Genomic DNA, 12990 nt, shown 5'->3' with positions numbered 1-12990 from the left:
ATCTTGTTCCATCCATTTGCCTGCAAATTTCATGGTTTTTTTTTTAAACAGCTCAGTAACACTTTCTTATGTAAATGTACATTAAAAAAATCTTATCAAATAATTTACAGTCTACTTTTGTGTTAAACTTAATTCTCTCACTTGAATTCCATTTTAAAAGTAAATGTGGATTATGGACATCTAGGCTGTTTCCAGATTCCATTACGAGTACAGCTGCATTTTTAAAGTGTCAGATAGAGTTGGGGTTCAAAAATCAAGTTATTAAAATTCCAAGTTACTTCTGCCTTCCTTCATGGAAAATTTGTTACGTTCCATCCATAAAGTTTTCATACCAAAGGCATCTGTGGTGGAGCCGTAAGCTACAAAAATGTTGCCCAAACTTGTGTGACACCAGCCCTTTTAAATGTCCATGATCCATGATGGTGGGACTAAGGGAGGTGAAGACTATGTGGTCAAACTCTGTGGCCTACCCTGCTCAGGCTTAGTTGAGGATGTATATATAGCACTTCCTATCCAAATGTACAATTCATGATGGGGTCCCAGGTGTTCATTTTATTACACTAATGAAGGAAGGTATAGTGATGAGGTTTTTGTTAACTTGAGTTTACAGAATATGATATAAAATTAGCTCTGAAAAAAAGACAGGGAAAGTCTTGTACACTAGTATATTGAGGTGCTCAAGCCACATAGAAGCAACAAGGATTGAGAGTTGATGCACAGTGGTCCAAACAACGCTGACAGTGCCGATGATGGTTTTGTGAGGCTTTATGAGGCTTTCATTTGTCTGCACAAAGGAAGAAATAATTCAGTTCTTCTCAGGGTTGAAAAATGTGCCAAATAGAATCGCCTTATATTTGGAGGAGGCTCTCGTCTGCCTCACTGGAGTTAGCTGGGAAAGGGATGCCCCAGGAGTGGATAGGGCACAGGTAAATTACAGTGTTCAAGAGCAGTCAGGAGGAAGTTAGGTCATACTGTGGTCCACCTCTGTCCATGTCTGTGCAAAGGCCTGGGCACTACAACCAGCATGGCATAACCCCAAAGTACACTGCCACTGTGAAAAAGGCAGGTCTAGAGAACACGAGGTCCTGTGCCTATAGTGAAGAATACAGTGGCCTCCATGGTGGCTATGGCTTCACCACTGATCTGTTGTTTGAAAGAGACTTCAGCTACTGTCTTTCAGGAATGTATGACCACAGATACGGAGACAGCGAGTTCACAGTGCAGAGCACCACCGGCCACTGCGTCCACATGAGAGGGCTGCCCTACAAAGCGACTAAGAACATTTTACTCCAGAAAGTGGTGGTGCACGCCTTTAATCCCAGCACTTGGGAGGCAGAGGCAGGTGGATCTCTGTGAGTTCGAGGCCAGCCTGGTCTACGAGAGCTGGTTCCAGGACAGGCACCAAAGCTGTAGAGAAACCATGTCTCGAAAAAAAAAAAAAAAAAAACAAAAATAGCAAAAAGTAAACCAAACGAAGAACAAAAAAGAACGAGATGTACAACTTCTCCCCCTTGAACCCTGTGAGAGTTCATATTGAGATTGGCCCTGATGTAAGAGTGACAGGAGAAGTTGACTTTGTCATCCATAGAAAATCAGTGGCAGCCACGTCAAAGACAGGGGAAACATGCAACACAGAAATATAGAATTCTTCCTAAATTCAACAGCTGCGGCTAGCAACAGGACTTGTAGTTGCCAGGTGCAGCAAGGCATGGGGAGGGTCAGCTGCCACTGTGAGCGTCTGAGTGTCTGCGGTGGGACCAGCTACAGCAGTCAGAACAGCTTGGGTGGGTGGATATAATTAGTATTGTAGGAATTTTTGAGTTATTTTGGCCAAAAATTTCACAGGCAACCAATGAACAATCGAGAACAGTCTCTAACTCTAAAGGAAGCTGGGGGATCCGTTTTGCAAGGTGAGTTTGTGAAATCCGGATTGCAAAAAATACCTCTTCAGTGTTGCTCACGCAAACTTTTCTTCTAGCGGGGAATATTAAATAAACTAAAACTATTTGCTTCTGCTTTTCTCAATGAACATTTTTCGGTAGTATACTCAAGAGTGATATTATGTGAATTAAGTAGTTTTAAGTGTGACAGGTGGCTCTTCAAGCACACCATAGTGAATACACTGGCTATACATAATTTTTGTCAGAACTCAAAGGGGCTAAATCCCAGTTCAAAGAGAATCATTTCCCATGTTCATTCTACTTTATAGATTCATTTCAAACCTGCATGTTAAGCCTAAGATTTTGAAAATTTAGCTTTGAGTGTTGAGACACAATACTAATACAACTGGAATTGGTGAGGCCTTGACTTAAAGCTTTTGTTGTACTGATTTCCTTTTGATGCATTTTGCTGAATGTAAAGTTTTCTTAACCAATTTAAATAATTTTTCATAAAAGTAAATGTGACTTCTCACTTAACAACACTTTGAACTTAAGATAATATGACGAATAAATATCTCTGATTTTTTGTAGATAAATTCAAATAGAACTCCGTCCACTTACTAACCATATTTACAAATAGACAGGCCAATGAAATAAAAGAGTCAGGTAATATCTTTGGCACTCTCATGGTGGAAGGAAAGAACCAACTCCTAAAAATTGTCCTCTTATGGCCATGAATCTATAATGAAATATTCATGTCTGAAAATACACACACACACACACACACAAAAACAAATACAAATAAACATAAAATAAATGGATAGTTGCATTGAGTTCTCTGTTATTCTGGAATATTCCTTCATTCCTCTGCTCTAATATATTGTTCTTTTACTTTCCCTGTGTGTTTGCATTCTGAAATACCTCCCTTTCTATTCAGACAATTAATGAAAATAATATTATGTGGCCCATTTAAATTAATCTCCTTTGAACTCAGGCTCCATTATATGGTGTCTCTTTTAAATGGGCTCTCCCCTAAAATTCAAAAGAGAGTACAGATAAATTAAACCTTGTTCATTTAGACTCTATTGACCTGATTCCACTATAATGTATTTTTGTAAACACACATCTGTTGTTTATCATGAAAGACTAAGAGTGTATTATAATTAGAAATCTGTTGGTAATTTATTTGCTTCTTAATCACCTGCTGCATATGGATCATATTATCTTGTGGTATAATATTCTTTTATCACAAATGGAAGATGTACAAAAACCAGACATTTTTCCTCAGTTTTAAAAGTCATCCTGGTTTTACTTGAATACTTATTTTTCATAAATGAGTTTTGTTTTATAGTGACAACCATCCAACAGATTGTAACTATTGTTTTTTTAATTTTTTTTATTACTAGTGTACTAGTCATCTACATGACCTCTTTGTCCACTCCCGGTCTTTATTTATCATTGTTCTCTAAAATCGCACAGCTTTTTATGTTTTAAAAGGTTTTTTCAACTTTTCTTTTCTGCAAAGGTGATCTTATCTACTCTATAGCAGTGCGCATGGTATTATACATTTTTAAGGAGTAGATCCTATAGTTAACTTAAATTATTTAAAGGCAGCGCTGTAAGGATGGTTCATCAGTTAGGACCCAAGTTCTGTTCCCATCACCCACAAGAAAAACCTTCATGGCCTTCTTGGATATCAAGTATACCCATGATGGACATGAGTATATGATGACCCCAAATCATACACAAAAAAATAAACATAAGCCCTTTTTTTAAGCAAACACAAATTTACAAATAACAACCAAAGCTTAACATTTAGGGGAGTCTTTCAGTGAAGTTATATTTTCTATTGAGCAAAGTTTTTTACATTTAAGATTTAAATAATAATGAATTATTGACTAGGTGGATTGACCATGTGCAAAAAAACAAATAAGGGAAATGCTTTTTTTTCAGAGAGACTTTTAACTTTTATATGATTTATGCATTGCTTTTAAACACTACTGAAATATATATGGAGTTAAACTATCTCTGCTAAAATTCCAACTGAAAAACAATATTTGCACTGTTTGCTAGATATTGCTTTTTTGACAATAAATTATGTATTTTTCTACTGAGATTTGATGAAACTCTAGGGCTTCATAAAGAAATAGGCATAATAAGCTCTTCTGGGTACATATATTCTAGGAATTAGAGTCTGAGAATTCTTGAGTGAAGAAAAGAATAAAGTTTGTGGTTTAAAAAGAACCAAAAGCAGGGATTACCAAAATACCTATTGGTGATGGAGAAAAAAAGGAAAGAACCAATACTTCATAAAGAATTAAGTCTAAATTCCTTAAAGACTTCAAACTAAAGTCAATCAAAAGATATGAAAAAGGGACATTTCATATCATCACAGGAAAAACCCATAAAGAGGTAGTCTCACTTCTGAACATCTATGGCCCAAATACAAGGGTACCCACATTTGCGAAAGAAACATTACTAAAGCTTTAATTACACATCAGACCTCACACACTAATAAAAGGAGACTTCAAGACCTCACTGTCTCCCAATAGAAGATCAATCAGACAGAAACTTAACAGAGAAATAAAAGAAATAATAGATGTTATAACTTATATGGACTTACCAGACATATATAGAACATTCCACCAAAACATCGAAGAATATAGCTTCTTATTAACACCTCATAGAACCTTTTAAAAAATTATCACATATAAGGTAACAAAGAAAACATCAAAAAAATTCAAAAAATGGAAGAACCCCATGTATTTTATAGGGTACCCATGGATTAAAGTTAAATTCAACAAAAATACTAATTTCAGAAGTCCCACAAACACACGAAAATTGAACAATGTTCAACTTAGTCACCCCTGGGTTAACGAAAAAAATGAGAAAGAAATTAAAGGCTTCCTAAAATAAATCACTGTGCCATATAGCCAAACATATGGGACACAATGAAAGTAGTGCTAAGAAGATATTTCATAGCATTAAATGCCTACATAAAGAAGCTGGAAAAATCCTACAGTAGTGAATTAGCAGAACTCTTGAAAGTTCTACAAAAAAAGAAACAAACTCACCCAGGATGGTGGAAAATAATCAAATTGAGGTCTGAAATCAATAAAATAGAAAAAAAGAAAACCATACAAAGGATCAATGAGACAAAAAGTTGGTTCTTTGACAAAATAAACAAGATTGACAAACCTTTATCCAAACTAAGCAAAAGGCAGAGAAAGAATATCCAAATTAACAAAATCAGAAATGAAAAGATGACTTAACAACAGACACGGAGGAAATTTAGAGAATCATCAGATCATACTTCAAAAACCTGTATTCTACAAAATTGACAATTCTTTAAATAAGAACCACATTCAAGACAAGATAAAAAAAAATTAGACCTATACCTCATAAGGAAATAGAAACCGTCATCACAAACTTCCCAACCAAAAAAAGCTCAGGGCCAGATTGTTTCAGCACAAAATTCCACCAGAATTTCAAAGAAGAGCTAATACAGATGCTCCTCAAATTGTTCTAAAAAATAGAAAAAGAAAGAACACTGCTAAATTCCTTACAAGGCTATAGTTACCCCGATACCCAAATAACACAAAGACACAACTAAGAAAAAGAATTACAGGCCAATCTCCCTCATGTACATTGATGCAGAAATACTCAATAAAATACTGGCAAACTGAACTCAAGAACACATCAGAAATACAATCCACAATGAACAAGTAGGCATCATCCCAGAATGGACAGTTCAACTTATGAAATCCTAATCTTTTTCTACTTCCCATGCAGATTAGATCCATGTATCTCACTATTATGGTCCCCATTATTGTCTAGGTTCTCTGGGATTGTGAACTGGTTTTTCTTTGCTTTATGTCTAAAAGCCACTTATGAGTGAATACATTTGATTTTTGTTTTTCTGGGTCTGAGTTACCTCACTCAATATGATGTTTTCTAGATCCATTCATTTGCCTGCAAATCTCAAGATGTCATTATTTTTTCTTCTGAAAATCCATCAAGGTGATTTACCATATATACATAGTAAAGGAAAAAAAAACGCACAATCACCTCACTAGATGCTGAAAATGCCTTTGACAAACTCCAACCCTCTTTCATGATAAAGGTCTTAGAATGATCAGGAATACAGGAACATGTTAAACATAATAAAAGCAATATACAGCAAGTCAACCAACATCAAATGAAGAGAAACTCAAAGTGATTATACTAAAATCAGGAACAAGACAAGGCTGTATATTCTCTCCATATCTAAAATTCACTATAGTACTCCAAGTTCTAGCTAGAGCAATGAGACAACAAGACAATCGACGTGATACAAATTAGAAAGGAAGAACTCAAACTTTCACTATTTACTGATGGTAAGTTAGTAAACATAAGGGACCCCAAAAATTCTACCAGGGAAGTAAATTTTATATTATAATTTTCAGATGGTGACAGTGGTATCAGATCCCTACCAGACAACTATCCATTACAATTTTGAAATATTTTTATGGACTGATCCATATTACAAGTCTAAGTACTTTACATTAAACACATTGGGCTTACTGGTTACGGTAAATGTTCACTTCAGTTAGCTTATTCTGCCAACTTGACTCAGCCTATAAACACTAAAATGGGAGTCTTAATTGAATCATTGTCCAGATCATATTGGCCTGGGGAGATTGTTTTTGGGACATTGTCTTAATCATTATTTGATGTAGGACTGTCTATCTCACTTTGTGGTTGAATTATTCCTTGGGAAGCTGGATCTGGCCAGGATTTATAAGAAAGTTAGCCAAGTAGGAATGTGCCCAAACAGCTAAAATGTTTAATTTCTTGGCTGTGAATAAGTTTCTCAATCAGAGTTAATGATGTGTGAAATAAATAAGCAGATTTGTCTTGAACCCAGTGCCTTCAAGTCTTACCTTAAATTTCTTAAGTGATGGACTGTAACCCGTAAGACAAAACAAACACTTTCTAAACCTAGGTGGCTTTGGACTACAGGGTTTTTAACCAGAGCAACAGCAAAGAAACTAGAACCGAACTTATTACTGAAGGATATGGATGTTGAGACACCCTGACTATGTGGCATATTTTTCTTAAATTATTTCTGTGGAAGGGCAGTTGAAGCCTTTGGAACTTAGGGTGGGGGAAGTTGTGGAGCATTAGCGTCAAATTTTAATGGTCTGTTCTCTTGTAATCTTAGATGACAAAAGCCCATGAGAGAAATGAAGACAATGGTGTTTTCTGTCATGGAATTCCACAGGGGATAATAACTCTACTGGAACTGGGCTATGGACCATTGATATAACATTTAGTCTAAATGTCTGTGTGTGCTGCTCAGCTGAGGCAGTAGAATTGGTTATGATTAATGAACTCGGCACCATTGCAGTGACACCTGTACTTTTCTGAGACAATAGGAAAATAGTTCCTCAGGTTGAAGGCACAGGAGACTTGGTCTATGGGTGTTAAGTCTACATTTTGAGCCTGCAGCTGTTTTGCAAATGCATAAAATTAGTCCATATGGTATGTATTGTGAAGGCACGAAAGGGTCATGGAGACCGACTAAGTTATACAACATGGTTCAGAGTCTCCTCAGAAATGCCCTGAAAGGCCACTAGTGAAGGTGAACCAGGATGGTGGGATAGATTTTCACCAAGAAGAGTCAAAGCTGTAGAATGGATTCATTTTAATTAGAGATATGGGGATAGTCAGCCAATTTGGAGCTAGGCAATCACTGGGGTTGTTAGGAGGTTCCCATGACATTCCTTTAGCCAACAACTCAATTAAATGTAACTCAATCCTGGGACCAGAAGCTTTATTTTGATAACAATAAATATCCAGTTGGGGTTCTGCGTCTTTTTTGTTATTTGGTAATTTTATTTAACTTGTCTTATAATTTATATATTTTAGGAAGCTTCTACTGCATTAGGTTTTCATATTATCCCTCAAATGTCCCTTCATTTTTGCAGTCTTTCTGTGTTGGTTTGAATAGAAATGTCCCCCAGAGACTCGTGTATTTAAATGCTTAGCCATCTGGGAGAGGTACTATTAGGTGTGGTCTTAGAATAGCTGTGGCATTGTTTGAAACATTATGTCATTGTGAGGATGGGCTTCCCAATCTCAGACTCAAGCCAGGCCTGGCTGCTGAATCTGCTTCCAGTGAATGCTGATGTAGAACTCTCAGCTATCTTTCTACTTCTAAGTCTGCCTTCATGCTGTTGTCCTTCCAGCCATGATAATAATAAGCCAACCCCATTGTTTTCCTTTATAAGAGTTGATGTGTATTGTATGCTAAGCACAGTTACTAAAATGTTTGAACTGTGACCCCCCCCCACACACAAACAGGCACACATGGGAACACCTAGCAACAACAAACAAATTTGAAATTAAGCATAATGTACGATAAAGTAACAGGACAAGAAATTTAAAAGAGTCAGAGAAAAAAAAAACTTTCCAGGAGTTACAGAAATAAAAGAAAGCCCCTTGCACACCTATATTTCTCTTACTCAGAGGAGAAAGGTAGGTAGATCTCTACAAATTAGAGGCAGGTCTGATCTAAGTACTGATTTCCCAGGCTATGTAGAGAGACCACTGCCCCAAGTACATAAATGATGAAAATAAAAGGACAACATCAACAAAAACAAACAAACAAAACATAAAACTTGCAGGGTAGTGGTGGCTCATACCTTTAATCCTAACACTTAGGATTCAGAGTCAGGCCGATCTCTGACTACCTCAAAGCTGGCCTGGTCTACAGTGCAAGTGTCAGGACAGCTCCAAAGCTACACAGAGAAACCCTGTCTCAAAAAACAAAACAACAACAGAAGAGTGGCTGTGGTCATGGTGTCTGTTTACTGCAATAAATCCCTAAGATATTTTCCCATATTCCCTCTCTCAGTCCCTCTCCTACCTAATTGATCTTTTCATATACCATATACACATTATCCACAATTTGGTTGTTTTTTTTACTCTTACTGTTTAGGGAGCCCATACCCAGCTGTCAAAGACTTATTCTTTCTTATGAATGCTCAGCCTTAGCTTGGCATATTTCTAGCCAACTTCTCCTAAATTATCATATCTACCTTTTGTTTCTACAATTTTACCTTTCTCTATTTCTGTACATTTTTTCTTTCCTTCTTATTCTGTGTCTGGCTGGGTGACTGACTCCTAGCATCCTCCTCTCCTCCTGTTCTCATTACTCCTCTTCCTACTCTTTTTCTTTTCCTATGTATTCTCGGCTTGCCAGCCCTGCCACTCCCTTCCCCTGCCTATTGGCAATTCATCTTTTTATTAGAAAAATCACGTGTTTTAGGCAGGCAAACTAACACGGCTCCACAGAGTTAAACAAATATAACGTGAAAAAAATGCAACACATCTTTGTATTTTTAAACAAATACTCCACGTCATAAACAAATGGAGCACATGTGTATAGTCTGCAACACATCAGTACATGCTCTATTTTCCTTTCCTAAGAAGTTCTATCACCTGATCAAGTCATTTACTCTGTACCTATCCCCTGCAGTTCTATGTATTATAGCTGGCTTATCATTGACTAATACCACAATAAACAAATGCAAATCATTATCTGTATTTGTCTTTTCTGGGTTTGATACCTCACTCAGAATGTCTTATTTTGCTAGTTCCATCTATTTCCTCGGGAATTTCCTGAGTTATTTTTATTTCTTTCTTTGTTTCGTTTTGTTTGGCTAAGTAATAGTCCATTTTGAAAGTGTAACACATATTTTTATTTATTCATCTGTTGATAGACAGCAAGTTTTCTTCCAATGTCTGGTTATGATGAATATCATAGCAGCAATGAAAAGGACTGAGCAAGTGTCTGTGTAGTAAGATGAAGCATCTTTTGGGTAATGCCCATAAGCTATGTAGCTTGATCATGAGCTAGAACGTTTTGCATCTTCCAGAGAAAAGGCCACACTCATTTCCATATTTTCTGTATAAGTTTGCAACCAATAAAGAATAATTGGCTGTTTCTTCCTTTTGCTCCACATCCCTGACAGCATGAACTGTCACAGATTTTTCGAACATGGCCAGTCTGGGCGGTGTAAAATGAAATCTCAAAGTAGTTTTTTTTTTCCTCCCTCTCCCCCACAATCTCTCTGCTCATTGAAAATATTTCCTTTTCTTATCCAATGCAACTTGGCCAAAAAGGCATACTGAATAACAACGACACACCTCCCACCTATACTATCCCCTTTGAACTTTGGGGGCCAATTCCATTCAAGCTACCACCATTGCTCTTAAGTTTTTCCATATATTTCAGCTATACTCTCAGCTCCTTTATTACATATAATTGTTCTAAGACTTTTTCCTTTGGACCAGAGTTTATTTTTTTCCTTATTCTGACTAGTTTTACTTACTGCCTCACATAAAAGAGTTTGTTTCTTATCATTCTACCAAAGAAGTGAGGTAGAACTTTTTTTTTTACAGAATATTATTATCAATTATTTGGGAATTTCACATCATGAACTATGATGACCCTTACTTCCAAATCCTCCCAAGTTCACTCCACTCACACTCTGGCCTCACCCGAAATAAAAAAAATCAAAAAGAAGTATAACTTGTGCTCTCCATAAAGGCACTGGAGCATCATCTAACTCCTAATGGGCAGCCATTAACAAAAAAATGAGTCTTTCCCTACCCGACCCCACCCAGTAGACATCTATTGTGCAGAGGTACACTTCACCACCCTTATCACAATATTTAAGAGTTTTTTGTTGTTGTTGTTGTTGTTGTTGTTGTTGATGGCTTCTTCTATTTAGGTTATTACTCTTATGGAGGAGGTGTCACAGAAAACTTCTTTGTCCTTCTTTCTCAGTTTTGAGTCTTCAGTCTGAATTCCACTGCAAAAGAAACTTCAATTGTCATTTACAGTCAGTAAGAACATGGATTATGAAATTCTACATGGTATTTAGTGACAGCAGGAACCATAGGCATCCACCTGACCTCCAATGTCAGCGAGTGTCATGGACCTCAGCATGGTCTCCAGTGGCAGTACAGGCTACAGACACCAACAAGGTTTCATGCAGAAAGCCCAGCCCAAGGACATCAACATGACTTCAGGAGTTAGGACAGACCATGATATGGACAGGTTTTGGGTGGTAACATGGGCAATACACATCAACTTGACTGCTAGTTGCAGGAAGATTCTGAATCCTAAAGTGGCCCTCAGTTGCAGCATGGACCACAGACATTAAAATGATCCCAGATGGCAAGATGACTCAACAACAACACTTTAAGTGATAGATAGCACAGATCATGAACATTTGCATAATTGGCAGTGGTAACGTGGGCCAAAGACATCAATATCGCCCCCAACTGCAGCATGACCACGGATCCAGACAGGGCTCCGGGCAGTAGTTTGGAGCATGTATATAAACATGGCCTCTTGCTGGGCGGTGGTGGTGCATACCTTTAATCGCAGCACTCGGGAGGCAGAGGCAGGCGGATCTCTGTGAGTTTGAGGCCAGCCTGGTCTACAAGCTAGTTCCAGGACAGGAACCAAAAGCTATGGAGAAACCCTGTCTCGAAAATCCAATAAATAAATAAATAAATAAATAAATAAATAAAAACAAACAAACAAACATGGCCTCTCAAGTCAGCATATGGTAATAACATCAGCATGGTCTCCATTGGCAATATAGAGCGTTCACATCAACATGGCCCTCTGCAAAGAATGGGCCATGGCCAGCATCATAGCCTTTGGTAGCAGCACAGGACAGAGACATATAGCAACATTGTTAGGGCAACTTGGGTCACAGACACCAACAAGATTTGTGGCAGCCTAACCCATGGATATTAATGTGGATTCAGATAGCAGCACAGACAACAAATATCTGCATGTCCTTTGATGGTACCAGAGGCCACCATGGATGTCAATATGACTCCTAGTTGTAACACAACTATGGATTCTAATATGACCCCAGGAGCAGCATGGATGACAGACATCAATACAGCCTTCTGCAGTAACACTGACTATGGAAACTTAGACATGAACCCTGCAGCATCAATGTCCATGGATGTGAACATATCTCTGGCAGCATTACAGGTCATGCACAGCAACATGGCCTCTGGTGGTAGCTTAGGCCTCAGACATCAACATACTTCAGCATGAACATACTTCAGTATCTCTCCACCAAGTGTGCTACATTCCTTTATTCTTTTCACCTTTCCATCCCAGTGCATCTATATGCACACAACTCTACACAAAAATACTCATTGACAAGATTCATTAGTCCGGCTCAGGCTTCTGATTCTGAAGCACCATAAATACCAGACCATTACTGACACTTCAGATTTCCATCATGAGTGGTGATGACATGCTTCTTGATCTGTTTCTGCCGCACTGGCTCCTCTTCAAGGTCTTGCAGCTTTGTAGATGGAGTAGGTGTTGGCATTAACCAACTGGAAGCACTGGATCTGGCCAATTAAATTTGTCAGGCTGCCCTATTTCTGCTGGAATACATTGGGTTCTTCCAGGTCAGGCAGGTGGAAGTTTTAAACAACTGGGATTATTTATTATTGAGAAGTTAGTCATTATGAATAAAGCAATTGTGTAAATATACTTTTAATAAAGAAATAGTGTTTTCATTAAATGAGATTACATTTAAATATCAAATATGACGCAATGCCTGTGATCTCAGCTCTCAGAGTAAAGGCAGGAAGATTAGCAGTTCTGGGGAAGCTTAGACTACACAATGAGTGACATCCTTTCCTAAAGGATTAATTTTATTTTCAAATTGCTTAAATATTGACGTACTACCACTAAATCATCATGAGTCTTTCTCTGTGAACTTCAGACAAATGCTTGATAACTTATGCTTCTAGTTGTAACCTAGAGACACAAGTAGTACAGCCTAAGATATCACGTTCCACTTGTTCATTTTTGAGTTTTATTTGTAGCTTAGTGATGGAAAGCCTGCCTAATAAGTGAAAGGACCTCAATTACATCCACAGAAGTAGAAGGAGAGAAATAAACAGAAAGTACTTATTTTATTCAATCCTATAATGCAAATTTTAAGAGTCTAATAAGGATAATCAAAGGCTATTTTTGTTAGTGTTTCCAATAACTCACTTTTGGAGAGGTTTGGAA

General features: G+C 37.5%; 1 pseudogene; it reads left to right on the top strand.

The window, feature by feature from the left end:
• The first annotated feature begins 637 nt into the window (after positions 1 to 637).
• LOC126499214 (heterogeneous nuclear ribonucleoprotein F-like) lies at positions 638 to 12012 on the top strand (annotated as a pseudogene).
• The last annotated feature ends 978 nt before the right edge of the window (positions 12013 to 12990 follow it).

The sequence above is a fragment of the Alexandromys fortis genome, unplaced genomic scaffold (assembly GCF_014885135.2).
Source record: "Alexandromys fortis isolate MF-2015 unplaced genomic scaffold, M_Fortis_MF-2015_v1.1 scaffold_15, whole genome shotgun sequence".
NCBI classification, from domain to species: Eukaryota; Metazoa; Chordata; class Mammalia; order Rodentia; family Cricetidae; genus Alexandromys; species Alexandromys fortis.
This window is presented reverse-complemented; position numbering and strand designations above follow the sequence as displayed.